This window comes from Hippopotamus amphibius, chromosome 11 (assembly GCF_030028045.1).
Source record: "Hippopotamus amphibius kiboko isolate mHipAmp2 chromosome 11, mHipAmp2.hap2, whole genome shotgun sequence".
NCBI classification, from domain to species: Eukaryota; Metazoa; Chordata; class Mammalia; order Artiodactyla; family Hippopotamidae; genus Hippopotamus; species Hippopotamus amphibius.
In genome coordinates this window covers 45,512,459-45,535,338 of record NC_080196.1, presented here as the reverse complement: position 1 = coordinate 45,535,338, position 22,880 = coordinate 45,512,459, and positions in this window count along the sequence as shown.

Sequence of the window (22,880 nt, the reverse complement as noted above, 5' to 3'; positions counted from 1 at the left end):
ACTTTTGGATCTTGTGTTAGAGACCACAAAATCTCCTCAGTCTGTTTCTGCCTCTTGCACGAGAGGCCAGTACACTCGGAGGAGCCAGGGGGCGTGAAATGTTCCATGCTTTTGTGCTCAGATCAAACTCTTCATGTCCCTGGTTGAATTTCTAACTCTGCTCACCACTTTTGCTACTTGAGGAGTAAGGATTGCAAAAGAAGGAATTGCTCCCATGAAGTAGAATGATGAGTAGCTACAGCAGGAGAAATCTTGTCTTTGCTTCTAGTTACATACATTCCCTTCTGCTGCAGGAGGTAAGGGCCACCCAAGTGCAATGATATGTCAGGGGAGACAGCTCCTTCCCTGGAAAGAAGTTTGTCCCAGCTTGCTAGCACTTTTCCATTCTTCTCGCTTCTCTTTTTAAAAGTAGAGAAAAGAGCCACTGGGAAGTATGACCTGTTTCTGCATTTAAAGGCACCTAAGATGATAGAGCTCTGTCACCAGGACGATTTGCTTCTGAACCTGTTTGTAACATCAGCTTTCCTACTCAGAATCATGAGCTTTCTATTTCTCTTTTACCGAGCTTTCCGGGGTGAGTTTTTGACCCTTGATGTTTGGCTAAATTTTCTGTCCTTATGAAAGGTGCAAGCTTAATAAACTGCTGTTGCTCAAGGCTTTTTTTTTTTAAAGGTCTTCAAAATCCAACATCACTTTTATAAACTGTCATCTTTGTCCTAATTCATCTCCTAAGCTGCACCATGCTCTCCACAAATGACTTTCTGGACCATTGTTCTTTCTGTATCATGATGCTAATAAAGTATTTGTTGTTGTTGATAAATGTCTCACTAATCAACAATGGAAAGAGCTGCTTAAGGGGAAGCTTGATTGGCACAGAGGAGGGAAATCTTTGGGTTCAGATTCTCAGCAGGGTGTTTATTAAAGGCTCTTGTGTTGGAGAGAAAGCCCCAGACAGAGACTGAAAACACGCAATTGCATTTTCATGATGATTTAGTTGACATCATCCAGTCAACAGCTGGTCCTGAAACTTAGAGATGCTCATTCCCTTGTGTGGAATTTAGTTGCAAAAATCTTCAGGCTGAACATCAGTTGTAGCTCAAAGAGCCTTCCATTTTTATTATTCTTCTCAATGGAATAATCTAGAGACATCTAAACTGGTGTTCTGCTTCAAGCATGTAATTTCATGTTGGATTTCCTGGTACTTGAGGCTACACCATAGTGTGTGTATACACCCCTTCTGCTCTAGGCTCCAAAAGTATCACATTGCCACCAATGTGGGCTAGAGCAACAGGGGAAAGAACCAGGAATCAGGGAACTTGAGTGCTGGTACTAATTTTTCAACTCTGTGACTCCAGACAAACCAATTGTAATATGGACCTTCCTTGTGAAGATTAAAGGAAAAGAAACAAAACTCCACATCAAGGGCTTAGTATAGTAACGAAGCAGGTGCTTCGTAAATGCAGATCTCAGCGTCCACTATATTCCACAGCCCTTCTTGTGGTTCTGTGTGGCCATGTGACCAAGCTCTGCCCCCTGGAGTGTGCTCAGAAGTGATGGGGCTCTTTGTAGGTTGTGTTCACACAGGGGGAGAACTTGCCCTCACCTTCCTCTTTCCTATTTCTTGGAATGTGGACATAACAGCAAGTCCTCAGACTATGTAGATCAGGCCGATATGTAGATCAGGCCCGATATGCAGCAGACCAACAGATGACTTGGTGAAAAAGATTCTTCATGCCAGCTTTGGACTGTTCATGGCTAGAATGTTCCAAGATAGAGAAATAAATTTCTTGCTTAGTTTAGAAATCTACTGTATACTCCCAAATGTGTATTCTAATAAACATTAACTACCATAATATTTGGTTTGTCAATATACAAATAATACTAGTTGTTCTTTTATGTGAACCAAACTACCTTTTTACATGAAGTACAATAATACATGTGCACATTTTAAATATGTCATTACTTTATTCACTTTGCATATGACACTAAACACATTTTCTGTGTCCTCTGTTGTACCTGTTACTTGTTATTCATACAGTAACACACACGTACTCTCTCTCTCTCACACACACACACACCATATAGTATTACATACATATGCACCAAATTTTAAATAGCTTATAGTCTTATCTTTCTGTATATGATGCCATACAACCCTCATTTAAGACAAAGTGTGCAATTCACTTAAATTACTACAAATTATAAACCTTTTTTAGGTACTGCTTTATTATAGGAAACTGCTGTTAAAACTTTATTAGAATTAGAGATTTATTTTAGCCAAGTTTATATTGTGCCACTTTCCAATAGTCTAACTCCATTTAACCACATAAAGTAGGCTTGGCCTCTTACCAGTTTCCCAGCCCACAGTTAGTTAAAAAACTCAGAGCTTCTGTAGTGAAAAAAGATCAGCCATCCTTGAGAAAGTACACTTGTGATACCATCGCAAGAGGAAGACAGGAGAGGGCTGCTTCAGAGGGGGAGTCAGAGATAGTCAAAGTATAAGAAGGGTTGATCAGCCATAGCTGGCATTGGAGATGAGGGGAGTCATAAGCCAGAGAGTGTAGGTGGCCTCTAGAAGCTGGGAATGACCCCTGCGTGAAAGCCAGTGAGGACCTGAGGACCTCAGTTCAACAAGTGCATGGGACTCAACTCTGCCAACAACTGAATAGAACCTGGAAGTGACATCTTGATTTTTACCTGCTGAGACCCCTGTCGTAATTCTACCCTACTCAACTGTGAGATTATAAGTTGGCATTGTTTTAGGCATCTAAATACGTGTGATCATTTGTTACATCAACAAAAGAAAACTGACACCAATACCCAGAGCATCTTTTTGGTTCACCAGTCATCATGGGCTAAAGGGGAGCAGAGTTTAGGTGATATATGGAATTTTGGCTCAGGACCATGTCCCAGTGGACCAGTCAGATGTGAAAACACAGCTTTCCATCATTCATCCCATTTCCTAAGTATATTGTTGGACTAGGTATATTCAGCAGATTTCCAAAATAGCTTGAAGACTGTCACAGGGTCAAGTGGTAAATACTGGAATACTAGTTCCCTGCCAAAATATAAACTGAAGGAATATTGAATCCCTGGGGAATCCTAGAGATTAGATGCTCTATTAAAACTTGAAACAGGTAGGTGTGATTATCCTTATCACAGGCTCACTTCCTGTTGTACTTGAGCCTTGGAGAATAAGGGTTTGAACGTAAGCTTAATCAAGTGTGGGTTCCACCAAAGACGGAATTTTACTGGAGCAAATTGACACAGCCCCTGGTAGTTGATATGCAGCTATTGATCTGGAAATACGTCCTCCTCTGCATCATTTCAAAAACTGAACCAGAAACAGTTGGCTTTCCCCTTGTAGAGACAGCTGTACCACTTCAAGGTCAACGGGAATAGGCTCTGGTACCATGACGCTCAGACATAATCTTTGCTTCTTAATAATAATCATTGTTTCTTAGCTGCCGGGAGCCGTCCGGGGATTGCCTAAAGGCTCAGGCAAGGCCGAGCACTTCGGGAATGGCCTGCAAGGCGGGAATTCCGATGAAGGCATCTTCGGTTCGGGAGAGCTGCAAAGCAGGCATCTTGGAAGTACCGGAGTTCTCCGAGATTTAGTTTCACTATGAGTTTCCTCTGTTTACTTCTCTTTCTAGGAATGATGAGCTCTCTGGGTGAGGGGCGCCAACGCTGCCTTCAAGAATGGTGGCTACCCCCCACTTTCTTGGTGTTGTGGAAATTCTATGGGCCACAAACAAATCACATGTAGACCCTTAGGGGGCCCGGGTAATGGAGGAATGTTTAAACTTATTATCCCCACCCTTGGGCCATGCTGGCAATTCGGCCGTAATGGGCCATGCATTGTGATCAGGAATGCTGCCTCACCCAATCACAATTATCCCAAACCTCTGAAGTGAGGGTCCGTCAAACCAAAGTTGCCTATAAAATATCCCATGCACCCTTCCCTTATAAGAACGGAATATTACGGGTATCTATGTTATGTCCATGTCCTGTATGTCTGCTGTCACGTAGCATAGAGAATGTAGCTCACTAATTAAGCTTAACCTGCTAACAATGTTTGTCACTTCAAGCCTGGGCGCCTGAGAGGCCTGCCCTTAGAGATTGTTATCCTGTGTTCCCCTCCCCCTTGTAACCACTGGAGGGTTAAAACAAGAATGGTAATGTTAAGCATGGGGAAAAAAATTGTTCGATTGTTTATGGACAAGAACGTGAAGAACTGATGAGAACTGATGATTACATAGAAGACTCGTCACCTGACTAAGGACAGGTCCCCGGCGGAGTCATTGGGACATTTGGGGGAGGGATATGGGGCCCCTAATGGAAAAATCCACAAAGCAAGATGTAAGATATATAAGACCCGAGCAAAAATTAAAGTCACTCTCTCTCTCACTCTCACTCTCTCTCTCTCCTGTCTCTGTCTCTTTTTTTTTCTCGCCGACTCTACCCCTCCCAAGGGACTCCCTGGATCCTGCCTGGGCTGGACCCCGGCACTTAGCTCTCATTTTGGGAGAGAACCAGGGAGGCCAAAGGTGATGAATGAAAAAGGTGACAATGAACCCCCTAAATGAACTCTGCTCTTTTCCATGATCAGGTTTTATACTGTGTAGCACCCACGCTAATGAAGTCTGACTGGCTCAGATGATGCAGTTCCTGGTACATATCCAGACTAGCCTATGTGAAGAGCTTTTCCAGATTTAAATATATGACACTGGGATAAAGGGGAGCATTTGAGCTTTCAGGAAATTTGGCACAACTATCAATCAGATTTTTCGCCTGCAATTATTCACTGTTTTAGGACATCATGGGAATTCATACCAAAATCTATTAACAGATAATGTTACTGATTTCTTGGCAATATTCTGATGGCACTAACTTCTTTCTATGGTAAGATGAGTCAACTTTGCTAGATACCTAAACCTCATTTTATTTTCCTATGTCATGTCTGTGTCTGCTCTCCTCATCCATCTGAAATTATTATTAATATTTGCTAACATGGTGGTTTCATTGCTCAACACAGATGTTCCTCCGTAAAAGCTGGCCAAGCCACTGGCACTGCGAAGTGCCTAGGTTTCCAGCAGCAGCACCCAACCCTGACGCCAGCCCTCTCCCTCTTGTCCCTGCTGCTTCTGCCCTGCCTTACGCATACCGTGGAGGACTGGCTGCCAACAAATGGCAGGCTGAGTATAATGACATCTTCTATTAGAGACAGGAAAGCACTTTGTGTTTAATGGAATACACACTTGGATTTAGGTACGCCTTTCCTGACCACCATACTTCTGAAAGTTTCCTCCCATCAGACACGTTCACGCAGGCCTTGGATTCAGAAGTGAGCAGTGTGAAGAAGTGATCAGATCCCATCCTTGAAGACTAAGGCACTCATCTCTAAGTTTAACAGGGACAGACAGATCTGACTCCATCCTGCATCCCTTTCTTTTACTTTAACCTTTGTATTCTATTGCTTTTGCTGCAAGTTAATCACTAAAGTGATGCTGCCTATAGCTTGAAGTATACATAATGGCCCATCTCCCATGATAAAAGAGACTAGCTTCCAAACCTGGGCAAGATGGGTCTTTGGGACACCAGTCCACCATCTTCTCGGTCTGCTGGCTTTCCAAATAAAATTGTTATTCTTTGCCCCAACAACTTATCTCTCAGTTTATTGGCCTCTTGTGCAATGAGCAGTACGAGCTTGGACCCAGTAACACAAGTGGCCAGGATGTCGCTGCTGATAGTTCTCAGCTGAGTCTGTCTCCAGGAATTAGCCACAGAGGGCAGCCAAATGCCCCTCCCGAGAGACAGCTTGTATGCAATGACTGGTTGATTCTAGGGGTCTAACCTCTTGATCTGAATCTGGGACCACTTGGAATGTCCAGAGCTCCCTAAGGGAGGCTTCTGCTACAACTTTATTACAGTTCAACTTCTCCCTCTGCCCGATGTGACTGCCCTCGCTCTCTCATAGGTGCTGTTCCTGAGTGTCTTTCCCAATAAAATTCCTACACCAAAGTCTCTGATCAAGAAGGTTTCCCCAATAACTAAACCTAAGGCATCACGTTAGTACAGCAGCTGTGTACAGTGTTGTGTGGGAAGTCGCATTGGAATTTCTAGAATCTAGTCTCGGGCACTTGCTGAGATTTTAATATTCATGTTTATTAATTCTGAATGTGTACATGAGGTATTTTTGATCAGAGACAGATTTCATATTTATTACCTTACCATTAACACAGCTGTGATTCTTTCTCACTTCAGTCCTTACCCATGAGAAGATATGATGGGAGCCAGATGGAAAATCCTCCTCCAAAAGCAGCTGGACACTCCATTGGTGAGTGGAGTAGACTCTCTCCTTATACACAGGACAGCTGCCTTCCCTTTCCTCTCCTAAATGGAGGGAGAGAAACATCTGCTCTGTGGAGATGATTTGGGGAGGACCCTAGTTTCTCACTGTAACCTTCTGGAATGTACACACATCTCTCCAGGGACCGCATAAGCCTTGTGTATTTTTCTGACTTTTTATGACCCACAGATGTCTTCAAAGTCCTGAGCCTCATTTTCTCCTGAAATGTAAACACATACCTTCAGGGTTAGGTCAATCTTTCAGGAATTCTCTCATCGTCATATGCCAGGATTCCAAGTTTTCAGCAAAATGTATTCAGGAAGCCCAAATGATGCAGAAACACAAAAAAATATTTTCTTTACACCGACAATATCACAGAGGCTGATTAGAAGCATTGATGTTTTCATTAAAGAAGGTTTTGTGATGTGGTTAGATTGTGTAGTTTCACACTCTGCATTTTTGAGAGTTCTGGAAGAATCTGAACTACTTAATTTTCAACCTGAATTCCTGTCTGCTTAAATGAACCTGAGTAGGTTCTTTTACATTTGCAACTAAAATTCTCAGCTGATGAAAACACTGTTTACATAATATTATAAAATGCAAATAAATCTATATATTGTTTAACAGACATATTTAGTAAAACTATTAAGATTACATCAAATAATAATAATAAACATCAAATTCAGGATTACTTAATAGTTACTTCAGAGGTTGGGTAAAGGAAGAATTCTGACTGGTAAAGAGCACACAGGAACCATAAATATATTGGTAATGTTTTATTGATTATAAGAGTGAAGGGTGTAGGGGTAGTCACTATTTTATCATATATATGATATTGCTCAATACATACAAAAATACCTGCAGAAAATCTTATAATACAAAATCTCATTTGCTAGAACAAATTGGCTTCCAAATGCCCCAGTTTAAAGAAAAATTAATTTATTCCTCTCTCACATAAGAATACTTAGAAAAACAATCCAGGTTGTTGGGGAATCTCTGCTCCACAGAGTCATTCAGGGCCTTATTCCTACAGGACTCTGTCCCCATCACACAGTGTACACTGGGTCACAGGTGTGTCCACTCCAGCTCACAGGAGTAGAGAAAAGACCATGAACTTGCAAGGTTAAAATAAGACCCAGACCAGAAAGAATGGATGCCCATGGCCAGAGCAGACCACAAGGGCATCTGGGAAGTGTCTTTCCAGCCCGGCAACGAGCCGAGCTACAACCTTCTTGCTGTGGAAGAAAGAATGAATAGATTTTAATGAAAACCAGCCATCTTTTCCAAAGGGACTTTTTGAAAACTGTATACAAAGAATGATTTAATAAGATGTCAATACCTGTATACAATTTTCTTCCTTGTGCAAAAATCTACAAATACTATCAGTTACCATTTAATCTTCCTTGAGAGGAGAAATTCTGCATTTTAGAGTCAGAACAACTCCAGAAAAGATGCCTTATCTTTCTCTTAGTGAGCTCAAGGACTTTATGTGAGAAACAACCTATTTAAGACTTAAGAGGAGAATAATTAAGAGCTTTTATATCCCTCCTCATTGGTCTCTTGCCATTATTTACCAGCTCTCTTTGTGAGGAAACTTAGTTGTCTGCCAACACGTCGTTTTCTGGTCTATGTGGTTGGTTTTAAATTCACCTTTCAATTGCATGTTCCTGCTTGTCTTCTCACAACAGAGAATGAAAAGAAGGGAAGATTGTTTCTTTGTTACACATTACAACTTGTGAACATCTTCCCCAAATGAGGAAAAGTTACCTGGGCCATGGTGTGTCTAAATTATTCTCTCCAACTAACTAATCCTGATTCCCAACCATGCTTAAATGAGAGCAATTGTTTGCTGGAGCAGAATTACAGCTGTTTTACAAATCATTTGGTGCACTCAGCACAGATTTTTCTTTTTCAATATTTTTGGTTTTCTTTCTGAATCTGAGAACCATTTTTGAATAAAACAGTTTCTAGGCAGAAAAAATGTGGTTATTTCCACATCCTCTACTCCTTTCATCTGTAAAAGAACTAGAAAAAAGAAGATCAAAGTAATAGAGGCACTCCCCCCAACTACCATCACCTCCATTTTACCAGTAAGGTTTCAAGAGATTGGGACTTAAGTTGGAGTTATAATTTCAGGTTTGGGTTAACACAGATCAATTGATACCAGGGATTCAGGTTTGATTGAAAACACTCCATATTAGGACATCTTGCCATAATCACTACAGCCTTTCTTTCCTTTCATATCTTGACAACATTTTTTCCTCCTTTTTAAAGTTGGACATAAACAAAAGATTGATGGACTTGTATCTGTGGTTAGCAGTGTCTTCCAAATATGTTACTCGTGGCATAGAATCCTTACTAGCTGGGGAGTAGGTAGACACTTAGGCAGACCTCTAAACTGTGCTCAGCGTTTCATGTTGTTGAGTCATGAGACTTCTTTATGGAATTATTCTAGCTACTGCTGTGAAAACAATAAACAATTATTTCTTCTTGTAACACTTTGGCATTTTGTTTTTGTACATCCATATATGTAGGATGATTGTAATGTTACCTAGTAAGCAGAACTCTTGACAGGCTTTTCAATCAAATTTTCTGACAATCCTGAATTGTCTTCTCACTCATTTTTTCTAAGAAAAAAAAACATGTTGGGTTATATATTTACAATGCTTTAATGTTCTCAATAGTCGTGTTGATTCCTTAAAATGCATATGTATACTTTGCACAGACTTAAAATGATAAAGCTGAAAACAATCTTAGGTATAAGATGGTCCAACACCGTTGTTTTACCACCAGTGAAGCTGAGAAAAAAAGACATGGGGAAAAATCACAGAGCTGGTCATGTGTGGACAATGTTGCTTTGAACAGAGATGCCACACATTCAGGACTCCCTCCCTCCACCCCCAAACACACTTCTTCCCATACCTATCTATGGTAAAAATTTTTAATTACTATTAAAACCGAGCAGGACCCTGTGGCGCTCCTGATCATAAAAGCCTTTCTGTGTCCCCATTTCTTGTTTGTAGGAAATAGGCTTCATTCAGCCTTCATGAAGTTCTCTGAGTTCCGAAGGACAGGGTTCAAACTGTTGCTAATCAGGGAAGGGAGGGGATGCAGAAACAAGGGAGGAACAGTTAGTAAACAATAGTGCAGTATTGGGGCAGGATCCTGGTTCCCCCTCCAGGGATACACAGAACAATATCTTTGAGCTGTTTTGCAGATATATTAAGTCCCCTACATACAAACAAGTTCCATTCTGGAGAGCGCATTTGTACATCCAATTTGTTCACAAGTCCAGCAAAGTTAGCCCAAGTACCCAACTTTTGGAGATAAGGCCAGACACAGAACTAACTTACGTGACTGGACATGAAAATGCAAGTTCACATTTTTGAAAGTTCACAACTTGAAGGTTCATGTGTAGGGGACTTACTGTACTGAAATTCCCAGATGGGAGACGTTAACGGTATGCTGCCCATAGGCGTGTAGACACCAGAATAGCTGGAACCAGAAGGTTGATGATGCTGACTCCCACTTACTTCACCACCAACCAATCAGAAAAATGTCCATGAGCTGATCAGGCCCTCTTTGCACCCTTAGTATAAAACTCCTCATTACCCCCTCCAGGCTGGGACACAGTTTTGAGGGCATTAGCCCGCTGTGGCCTGGCAAAGCAATAAAGCTATTCTTTTCTACTTCACCCAAAACTCTGTCTCCCAAGATTTAATTTGGTGTCATTGTACAGAGGCTGGATTCAGCATCAGTATTTGTCCTGCTGAACCCAGATATGGTTCCTAAGTCATTCTCAACAAAGTGTTCCAGGTAGTTCTTGTTATTTGGTATTAATACTTGAGCTGAAGCCAGTTCTAGTCTAATTCCTTGTCTTTTGTACTGTAGTCCAATATCTTTATATTTACTACACTGTAATTTTTCACTGTTACACAGATGATTTAGGTATTTTATTTCAGGCTCTATGAATGTTTTCTATAATTCAAACTATTTTTGTTATATCACATTATTCCCAAGCACAATTGTTTCATTGATAAACGTTAATTTTTTTCTTAACACGCAGTCATGAAGTTCAGAATTCTGCCTCACAGTTTTTACACTTGAATTATAAGACACTCAAATAATTTTGTTCTTGAATTATGTTTCTCTTCTTGAGTTATTTTAACGATGGATCCCTTAAATAACCGGGTACTCTGCAACCTTTACTGACAGGCAAAATGTATTTGCATGAACATGAGCTAGTGATGATTAAAACACATACATGCCCATACACTATAGAAAAATACCCCTGAACTGAATAAATTCTTAACATCTCCTATTTCCAAAATGTATTGCATAATTCTAGCTTCTTTTCAGAATATACCAACAGACGTGCCAACAAATGACAGTTAAAATAATGGCTGTTGAACCAGAAAAATGTGACAAACAAACAAAACTGGATCTGCCTAAGACAGGATATTGGGTCAAATTCTACCCAAATGATACTTTTTGTAAGGCATCCTTTCCACAATTAAGGGCACAATTTAGATTTTGGTGGTTACGTCTGTATACAGCCTGTGGGGTGAAAAAAGAAGAGGCTGAAATAATTCAGAGTTCCCCCATTGTTCTTGTCTGTTTTTGGTATACTTTGCAAATAGTTTGAATTAGACTTCAAGAAGAAAGACCACACAGAAAAACAATCTTGCATCTTATTTCAACTTTACAAGTCAGTTTCTCCATCTCTTGTGATAACACATACACATTAGGAAAGTGGCTCTTCAAATTTCCATGCTCTCATCACCCAGCCGGGAATGCCCTGCAGCTCAGATTACAGTCTCCAGAGTCGGAGGGACTGCTGCCTCCTGGGGCTTTGAATTAACATTGATGTTTTGAGTATCATTTTATGCCTCCCTGTGAATCAAGAATACTGCTTTTTTTTTTTTTTAAGTTAGGTTTAGTGAAGTACAATTTACACAGAAGTAAAATGTAATCTTATAGGTTTAGAGATCTAGAAGTTGTGACAAAAGTATACAGTAAACACAACACAATCAAGACAATATTCTCATCACCTCAATAAGTTCTCTGTAGCCAATCCCCATCCCCTACCCTCTCAGCTACAGGTGACTATTAATCTGATTTCTGTTCCTACAGTTTAAATTTTTACTTTTTTTTCCCCTTTGGCTACATGTGCAGCTTGGGGGCTCTCAGTTCCCCAACCAGGAACTGAACCCCCGCCACAGCAGTGAAAGCCTGGAATCCTAACCACTAGGCCACTAACGAACTCTCTAATTTTTTACTTTATAAAATAATTATACACTCACAAGAAGTTGCAGCCAGAGCCTATGTACACTTCCCCGTTTCCTCCCATGGTAACATCTTACAAAACTATAGAAAAAAATATCAACCTAGGAAACTGATATTAATGCAATTAACTAGACTATAGACCTTATTCTGATTTCACCAATGTTTACGTGCATTAGCTTTAAGGAACATAATTGGGCCATAGTATGGATTTGGCTTGGCAAGGCAAGGACACAGAACTCAAGGAAGTGCAGGGAAAGGAAAGGACTGGAGGAAGCACTTCTGGAGAACAAAAACCATTTGATGAGCAATGTGGTCTGAGTGTTTACATTATCCTTTTTTGAGAAATGCAGTCTCCTATAGGGCAGGACAGCAAGCAGGTTGTTTTAATTGAAGGGCCTGATCTCTAGTTGAATTGCGGAAATGTTTCATCCAGTCATGAAAACCCCAAGTAACAATAATATTTCTGCTTACTCTTATTCAAATAGGAAAAAATACATTTTTTTTAGTCAGCTTCTTCATTTTCTTAATTTTGCCTTACTGAAAACAATAAAAATTGTCAAAGATCTGATATTCCCTTCAGGTTTAGACAGGCACCTGTATGCTCTCTTTAACAGGATTAGCTAACATTTCCCCAAACCAAAATGAACTCTTATTCCTTCCTGGAGTTCAGTAGTATTTGTCCGCTCTCCTACCTGCTCCAGCATTTTGCCTATGTTATTGACAATGCCTTAACCTCTATAACTTAATATATTTATAGACATCATTTACTCATCACAAGACTATAGGGTGTTGTTGTCTTCACTTTTACAGCCCAAGAAATTGAGGGTCCTAATAGTTTGGTACCCCAGATCACACACACAACACTGTAAAATGCTTAGGAAGACACTGGCACAGGGCAAACATTCTGTAGATGTCAGCCTTGCTGGAAGCCCTATTCTATCCCACCGAACCCCATAACAGCCTAGACAAACCTCTTTCTTCAACAGCTGTGCTGGACTGAATTTAGGCAAAAGCTCCATACATGCATTGGAAATATTTCTGGTGACAAAGTCCTCATGTAAACCCCCGTTTGTTCAAACTTTAGTTTGGCTGATACCTGTTTATCATTAGTTACTACCAAATACAGCCCTGGAGTAGAGCTGAGTGACCTAATACCTAGTTCCTTGACTTAAAGACGAGCTTTTTAACACCTATGAAATCAAGAAGCGTCTTGAAATCTGATTTAAGGAAATATGGTCACAAACTGTTTTTACTGTGTCACATGCTAGGTATTTTATATACACTTTAGCTCTTCATCCTCCAAATACCTGTTCTTCTTCTTCTTATTGTTACTCTCATCATCCGCAATCGCGCTCATTTTAAAGATGCGACAGTCAAAGCCACTCGGAGGCTAAGTCATTTGCTCCAGGTGACACAGCTAGTACTGGTGGAAAGGAATACGAGTAATCCCAAGGCAAGCAGTACTTCAGAACCTAATTTCTGTAGACTCAGCGTAGGGACACACTTCTAGTTTATGCAAAAAAAAAAAAATATATATATATATATATATATATAAAAGGGTAAATTAAAATAACAGCCAAACCCCAAACGAAACACCAGGAAACGGAGACTCAGCAAGGTTAAACAGCTTGTCCAAGGTTACACAGATGATATCAGAACCAGAATCCATGGCAGATTTGTCTTGACTCCAAAGTGCGATCTCTTTCCACCAAACCACGCTGCCAACCGACACGTGGCAAGGGGCTGTATATGTGATGAACTGGTAATGCCCCAACAGTTTTCTGAGCAGGGAACTCAGGGTGAGCCAAGGTGCGGGAACAAACTTAGCGCGGGTGCCGCCGGACACCCCGGCTGGCGGGAGCGGAGTCTTCGAAAGAGATGGTTCCCGAGGAGACGGCCTTGGGGCACAGCAACCAAGCCCGGCCGCCTCCCGGCTGGCCTCCCGCGCCCACGCCCTCCGGACCGCGAGTCACCCGGCCGGGCAACGCCGGACGACTCCCGGCGGCCAGCCGCCTTTCCCTTCGGGGCGGCGGGCTTAAAAAGAAACACAGACACTTGGCCCCAGCCGGTCCGCAGCCTCCCGTCGGGGTCGGGGGCCGCAGGGCGCTGCCCGCGGTCGGGCCGGCAGCCATGCGCCCGAAGGCGGGAGCCTCCCGGGGTCGCAGCTCGCTGCCGGGAAGCACCCGCCGTCGCGGTTGGCCCGGCCCAGCGGCGGAGCGCCTACGGCTCCGACCCGGGCAGGCCCCAGGAGCGGCTGGGGGCGGCCGGGCGCCCCGTGGGCCACGCGGGCCGGCCGTACCGGCGAGCTGCGGGCGCCGGCGGCCGGGCATTTCCTCTTCCTCCCTACGCGTTGCGCGGCGGCGGCGGCGGCCAGGCCGAGGCCGGGCTCGGGCGTCCGACCGCGGCCTCCCGGCGAGCGCGGCGAGACGCCGCGCTCCGAGCTGCCGCTGCCACCGCCCAAGAATACTGCTTCTTTTAGAAAGGAAACTGATATTAATTTAAGGTCTTATTAGATTGTTGGTGATTTTCGTGTGTTAGTGATTGTGTTGACAGATGACGCTGGATTAATTATAAATCCTAGTAAATAATAATTCAAGCGTATACCTTTGCATTATGCTCACAAATAGCTTTCTAAACGTTTTATTTGAGTTTTTCTTGGATCCAAGCATCTTTATTTTAATGTGTTTTATTTATGGTATTCAATGAGAAGGCTTCCTTTGTTGCGTCTTCCAGCCTGTCCCTCGGGGACATAAGAGGACATAAGTGCTGCCCTCTTATGGTAGAGGATGGAGTGGCAGCAGTAGGGATAAGGGAGTTTTCTCACTTTCATTTTTTTCAGTTTTGTTATTTTTCCTTATACTGAGTTCTTTGTAGAGTCCTAAACGATGATACCTTCAAAGGAGGTTAGGAACACATTCTGTCTAATCTACTTATTTTACAAATAGAAAGATGGATTTTTATTGCACTTTATCCTTCCTTTAGTTTCCATTTCCTGAAAGAAAGAAGCTACCTCTGCATTTTCCATATTATTCTTCCAAAATTACAAGTAATTTTAATCTTCTTCCACTTCCAGCTTAAATTCGTATCACCTATTGCTTTCTTTAACTATAGTCCCATGATTAGGGATGATGTCCTGTATTCCCAAGTTTCCACAATGAAAATTGTTGACCAAAAAAAAAAAAAAAAAAGAAAAAGAAAAAATTGTCCACAAATTTAATTCAATTCTCTTAATATAAAATGAAGGGCTATGTTTATGGGACTAAAGATTTCTGAAATTATTTTTTCACACCTGAATTATGATTTAAAAGCTTGTGTACATAAATTACAGTTTTTTGTCTAAATCTGTAGGAGATTCTTTTGAAATTCACCCACCTTGCCATTGCTGTTGACAGAAATATGATTTATTGACTTGTACCCTCAACAATGAATATCTTATAGAAACCTTTTCTCTGGAGTAGCAGTGGTAACATGCAATTATCTCTCTATTATCTCTCTTTTCCAACTGTCAAATTCTTGGGAGAGAGATACCAAATGGTCCAGTTCAGGTCAGGAGATGCTCCATGGATTAACTAATATTGTGGCCAGAGTGCCTGGTATCTTAGCCCAAATACATCCCCTCAACACCCACACCTGCATGGAAAAGACATCCTCAGAGCAGACTGAATTAATGTGAATTGACTGCTCCCTCCTTGTAGTACTATGCTTCTATTGTCCTATAATAAACTTCTACAAATGTATTGGCTTAAAACAATATACATGTATTATTGTACAGTTTCTGTGGGTCAGGAGTCTGGGTGTGTTTCACTGGGTTCTCTGCTCCAGGGTCTCTCATGAGGCTGCAGTCAAGACGTCGGCCAGGGCTGGGGTGTCTCCAAAGGCTTGACTGAGGAAGGAGAAACTGACAGATTAAGGGCTGTTGGGTTGCAGGTGTCAGTTCCCAGCTGGCTGTTGGTGATACCTTGTTATGTGGATCTCTCCAACATGGCATGCTGCTCCACCAAAGTAGACAGAAAAGCTACACAGTCTGCTGGCAAGATGAAACTTGTGAACTTAAGCATGGAAATGAGTTCCCATCACATTTGGCAAATTTTGTTGGTTGGAAAGAAGTCACAGACTCCGTCTACACTCAAGTGAAGAGGATTACATGGGGTATAAGCACCAGGAGGCAGAGATCATGGGGGGTGGTGTCTACCTCATGCCCCATAAGTACAATTAACCGCAAAAGTGTTTAGTTAGTTCAGCAAGTCCCATATATCAGGCACTATTTTAAATGATTGGGGATTAAAAAAAAACAAAGATGAAATTCCTGCCACTGCCCTCAGAAAATCTGTAGCCTAGCACATGAACCGATAGACTGTGAAGACAATATAGCAATGACAGTTTCAGGCCATATATTCCTCTGCTTTAAACTTTTTAAGTGCTTCATGTTGCTGTGAGACTAAAATACAATTTCTTACCATGGCTCAGCAGAGCATATGTTAGCTAGTTCTTTTTCTACTTTGACACTCTTATTGTGTTTCCCCCATTTTTCCACCAGGTTCTACCCATCTTAGCATCTGACAAATCCTAAGACATGGGCATATTTGAAACATTAAAAAAAATAAAGTTAAAAAAGTTACATCATTAAATTCCCACCGTTAAAACCTCAATCATCCAATGCATGTTTGGCTTTAAACCTTATAATTGCATATTGTGACCACTAAGATAAACTAGTTGTCAAAATGTACCCCTTGATAATGAGCTGTACTGAGTTGCTTTGTAGGACGGTTAGCTGTATGCTGGCTGATTGTTGAAAGCAGCCTTCCAAAGATGGATGCTTGGATTTAAAGAAATAACCCACTAGACCTCAGAGTTCTTGGAACACTCTGGAGGAGTTGGAAAGACTCTTATAGGTTAGGTCTACCAATATCTTCTATTTATTGTTTAAGTTTTTTTTCTCTGCGTCACATAATATCTGCTTACTGAGCAACCACAGAAGAAATTCTCTCCATTTCAAGAGAAACTTCTTCTCAGTAATTATTTTTAGTTCATCTTATGGACACTTAATTGTGTAACTGATCAGAATCCTGTTTTTCTTTGTCAAAAGACACATTTGGAGTCATAGCCACAACTGAAACCTGCATAGTGACTCGAAAACCCGTGATCTTTCTCTATATGGAGGTCACGTCTTTTTCCCTAAATTGCTTTGTCTTCATCTTAAAGTTCACCCAAGTCAATACAATATTCCTTTCTAGTCCTTTTCCTCTCCAGTCTACATTCATCAAAGTATGACTGTGATCTCTCTAAGGTTCTGGAAGATTTGGGGTAACACACATTGTCTCTCTTACACATTTTCTCTATTTTTTCTTTGTCACTTTGATGTGAAGAGTTTGACTCAAGAATTATGAGTGGATAAGTAGAAGAAAAGTCTCTCTCTCTCCCCTCTCCTCCTTCCATCCTTCCCTCTGTTCTCCTCCTCTTTCTTCAATTTCTTCCTCCACCATCTGTCAGATACGTGATATTTTTGTGGTACCTACACTCAAGGTAGAATGCATACACTTTGAACAAAAACCTCTCAAGTTCTATCAGAAAGTCTATAAAGAAGCTGCAAGTTGTACATTTACTTGTTGCCCTCCTTCCTTCTTCGTAGAATTATCTATGTCACTTGGGGACATCTATAAAACGTTATGGATGTCTCCTGGTATAATAGGGAAGAACAAATCTGACTCCATGTTGGATCTGTTTCTTTTACTTTAACCTTTGTTCTCTGTTGCCTGTCATGCTGGCTCACCACCTTTCACAAAAGAATGTTGCGTATAGCCTGAAATATACAGGATAGCCCATTCTCAAGACTCTGACCTTTAAAGGTATAAATAAGACTTTTCCATTCATATAGAGATAAAAAGTTGCAGAACAGAGAATAACATTTGCCTTGTTAGAGGTTTACAGGAACATCATGATCTGACCTACAAGGACAGTTGAAAGAACAAGGGATTCTGACACCAAGAAGTTTGCAAGAACCAGCCACACCCCCTTCCTGAAGCTTGAATTCTAACTCCAGGAAGATGATTCTCTAGGATGCTAGTCCGCCATCTCCTCAGTCACTGGCTTTCTGAATGAAGTCACTATTCCTTGCCCCAACAACTCATCTCCTGATTTATTAGCCTGTCATGTGGTGAGCAGAAAGAGCTTACACGTGGCAACACTGGTACAGGAGAATAAAGGAGGAAAAAGGAAGGACAGAGAAGAATGACTTCATAAGTAGCCTGAGATACAGGCTTTCTGAGAGTGAGTTACACAGCGAGCAGCATTTCCAGTCAAGTGAGAACTGATTTGGAAATGGATTTAGCTACACATTTTAGGTCTCTACGGGACGTTGATTTTACTACTGCTATTTAAAGAGGATCACTCTCTGGGTGAGCCAAGTTGAGGTCAAAAGAACAAGGTCTCCTGGCTCTCCTGAAAGTGCTGAGATTTATTTCTCTGGGGTGGCCTACATGAGCCCTGATTCATTCCAACAAATCATCCTGTTTTCAGTTAGTGATGAATACGTTACTATATAACACCCAAAGAAAACTGGCAGAATTTGTAATGATATATTTGAGAGCCATCTCGCCATAAAATAAATTGGAAACATAGGGCCTCTTGTATGATTAGATATACAGAGAATTGTATGGGATTACCTAAAGGAATAATTTTGAAACATAGGTCAGAATGTCACAGAATTAAAATAGCTCAGTTTCGAGAAACCACCAGAGGAGTTGCATATAGGACTAACAATCTGTGTTATATAGATTTCCACTTTCCCTGTTGGGATTTATTTACATCAATCCCTTCCCCCTTGAACATGATGCGCTCACTTATTCAGTCAACTAATTTAATAAATATTTATCGTGTGCTAAATACACGCTGTTGCTTAGGATAGAAAGACTTATAAGATGTGATAATACCTGCCTCAAGGAGTTTGTAGACTATTGAGACTATTTGTCTCTGAGGGAGCCTGTTCCTCCCACTCACTGCCCCCCTCCCCCCATGGGAAGAGTGGAGGAAAATAATGATGAAGCAAGATTTCATGCTATTTTGCAATTAAAAGATTGATCTAGAGTGTAATCCACTCATATGATCATATTATTTAATTTTCTCAAAACCACCCAATTCTGTGCTTATGTACTTTAAGGCAGATTCCTCCCCTTTCCTCCTTGAGATCTTCTCCCAGCATCAATGGTTTCCTTGACTTCTGGCTTCTTTGAGCTGGTTTTACCAACGGGATCCCCAGCAGATCAGCGCGAGGCAGGCAGTGAGGTTGCATTGACCCCTTCCTCCATGGGGGATCATCTTGAGATGATGGTGAGTTTCCACCTAAGATCATTTCTCTTCCCCAGACAGATTTCCCTGCGAGACTCTAGTCCTGGTTTCCGTGTCCTCTCACTGCTGTATTTGAGTTTCTTTTTGTAAACTCTAAGTGCTGTAATGTTCCTGTGCTTCCTTTACCCCCGCCTGTCCTCCTGAAAACAGTTCCTTTGTGAAACAATGCTCCTAGAATTTTCTATTTTGAATGCTGGGTTGATTATTACAGTGGTCTTTCAGTCTTCTTATTGCATCTTATTTGAGTCTTGCCTGGTTCTAAAAAAACCCTGAGAAAATCTATGTGGTATATTTTAATTGCTATTAAATACAAAATTAAAGTATTTGAATCTAACTAAATATTACAAACATAAAAATAACATTCTTTTCTTAAACGAAAGTATCTTCTCACACATTTTCATGTACAAATAACAAACATGCAGATCTCACATACAAAATAAGATGGGTAAAATTGTGCCCTAAACAGAAATCATTTACTCGTTGGGCTTTTTTGGTGTTTCTTGTTCTTGGTTTATTCTCTTTTCTGTTCTTCAAAACAGAAATGAAACAATACTTCTTTGATTTCTTCTTTCAATATTATTACGGCCTTTTCTGACTTTCAATGGAGCATGTGTAGGCTGACAGTCTGACAAATCTGGCCAGATTTCTTAAAAGAAACAGAAGTAACACTGCTTGACCAGCAGGTGTTTTGTTATTCTCACAGGCCCAATCAAGTGACTGAGTTAAAAGTTCAGATGAAGTTTAGCAGACTGGCTTCAGTCTAAAAAACAGTTTTGTTAAAATGGCTCAACTAAGATTTCTGAAAATGGAATATAAATCACAGTAGATTCAAAGACTTCGTAATTTTCATGTAATGCAAATGTTTAATACATTCATGTTTATTCACTCTATGGAATATTTTGATATGTTTACAAACAGATATGTGTTTATAGTCAGAATTAGAATATATTCTGACTTTCTCAAAATATGACCTTTTAATTCTATAAAATTTACAGTAACCTAAGATTTCTCCTGGCCCTAAAGTTATAGACATCAAAGCTATATAATCAGGGGCTCTTAACCTGGAGTCTCTGACCTCTGGTCCTTGAGGACAGCACAGGGATTTCACAAGGCCTAGGATATCATATGAAAAATATTCGTGTTTGTTATATATACATATATTTTCTGGGAAGATGTCATCAGAATTCACGGAGGTTAAGAACCACTAGTTTAATTTTTATTGAGCGTGGTAGATTTTACAACTGTTGAAAATATTCAGCAAACTTATACATGTGGGGCGCCTCTTTACAGGAACCTATATCCAGACGTGGGACTAGTTTTGATCAATAAAATATGGGTGAATATCTTGTGAGCTATATCTGAGCAGAAGCTATAAAACATTTTGCAGTTTTAGCACCTGCAGATTTACCTCTGCCATCAGACTAGCTATGTCCCAGACGGAGGGTGCTCTGTCAGCCTGGGTCCTATCATGGAGCAGGAAGTGGGCTTTGAGGGTTTTCTTTGTTTCTGCTGCAAAAATTACCCTAAGCTGCCTGATAAATAAGATGGTAAATTTCCCCAACATTTCTAGAGCAGACTAAATCCATTTTCCTGTGCCTGGGTTAAACAGGAATCAGTTAAATTTTGTTCACTATTTCCCATGCTTGGGAAAAAAAGCTTGGAGTGTCAGCATCTCCAATTATCTCAACATAAGGTTTTTCCTTCGTCCAAAAATGTTTCATGATCTTCCCTTGTTAAAATCAGTTCAATCACTTTGCTTCTAGCTGAGAGGGAATAATAGGGACCATATTTACCGCTCCCCTCCCTGAAACAGTAAGAAAAATACACATAAAATGTATGAAACAAAAGTTTTCAAGTCACTGGACAGCAGATAAGAAAAGACAGTGATCCCTGAGAGATAGGAAACAAAGGATGTGAGTCCTATCTGATAAAAATCCTTCAATTGATCTATGAAACTACTAATGTTTGATGTTGCAAATTAGTTTAGCCCATGAAATAGTAAATTTAAACCCAGAAACATTTGTTTCTTTCATATTGAAGGTATTTTCATTGCTTGGCTAGCTTCATCAATAGAATCTCGAAAGTGATTTGAACATATGTTGATTTAATATTAAAATAGCTGAAGTCATTTATTTTGCAGCCAAACAATTTGCAGCTTATTGAACTCTAGGAAAATTACATTCAGATGACAATTAAACAGCTTCTGAGTGTGAGTGAGCTTTGAGGATTCTAACTTGAAACTCTCATCAAAAAGGACTTCCACAAAAGTTGGCTTGCAAAATCCAGTTTATTTCTTGTTGCTATGATCATTTGGAAGCTCACATTTCATCCTATTATTAAATTATGATACTTTTGCTATAAAAAGAGTAAGAACAACTGGAAACCTCCTCATTGAAATTAAAGATTTTATATACTCTGGGATTCTATTAGGAAATGAGACAGCGTTTTCTACAAGAATATGTTTAAGGGAATTCTTATTTGACATTTTTATTTAGAAATCACAACAGTAGAAAATATATAAGACATTTTGACTCTAGAAAGTTGCTCTCAAACGTGAAAAATACATATATATAAATTTCAAAAAGCAGAACGCAAAATTATTTTAAAATTTTAGAGATTTATTTTGGAATAGGAAGATCTTTATAATGTGACAAAAAGCAGGGGAGAAATGGAGAAGCAAGAATTATAGTCTGTTCTCAGATTTGCCACCAGCTCCTCTAAGGCTGTGAGCAATGCAATTAATTTAGCTGTGCTTTGTTTCTGCAGTGTTGTATCAGTTTCAGGTGTACAGTAAAGTGATTCAGACATATATATATATGAATCTATTCTTTTTCAGATTCTTTCCATTGTAGGTTACTACAAGATATTGAATATAGTTCCCTGTGCTACACAGTAGGTCCTTGTTGGTTATCTGTTTTGATATATAGTAGTGTGTATACATTACTCTCAAACTCCGAATTTATCCCTCCCCCCTTTTCCTCTTTGTTTCTACATTCTTGAAATTCCCTCCCAATTAGAAAATCCTCTTACGATATTAAACAACGTATGAAAGCTTTGTAAAGGAACAAAATATAACTGTCAGCAATGTCAAGATGTGACACAGCTTTCCAACAACTGCCACGTCCTTATGATCTGTGAGAACAGCTAAATGAGGCTTGCAGTTTGCATTTGGAATTCAAACTTGTTCTCATCCATAAATAGATTTTTCCAGAGCTAATTAATTCTAGATATTCTAATATAGGAACATGTTATGAAGGATGGATTATATTTTAAACATTTTGGTTTGGTTAAAAACATACATATAGGGACTTCCCTGGTGGTACAGTAGTTAAGCATCTGCCTGCCAATGCAGGGAACAAAGGTTTGATCCCTGGTCTGGGAAGATCCCACATGCCACAGAGCTACTAAGCCCGTGCACCACAACTACTGAGCCCACGCACCACAACTACTGAAGCCTGTGTACCTAGAGCCTGTGCTCCACAACAAGAGAAGCCACTGTAATGAGAAGTCTATGCACCACAGGGAAGAGTAGCCCCCGCTCACTCCAACTAGAGAAAGCCGGCATGAAGCAATGAAGACCCAAAACAGCCAAAAATAAAAAACCAAAAAATGAAAAACAACAACAAAAAACCCTTACACATATATGTACCTTCACAGACAATAAGCATTTGTTGGAAACACTAGTCTCAGTTGGTTGTATGCGTCTGACAGCTCTTTCTGGAAAATACGGAGGGGCATTCCCGTAGCCACACAGCTTGGCCAGCCTAAAACCCAGGTGGGTGCTCTGAATGGGTTGGGTTCCCTTCTCTGCTTTCTCTGGTATTGACTCAGGTTTTTAGCATTTCACTGAGTCCAAGAAGCTATTATTACTATTTGTTTATACAGGAACATTTTGGGG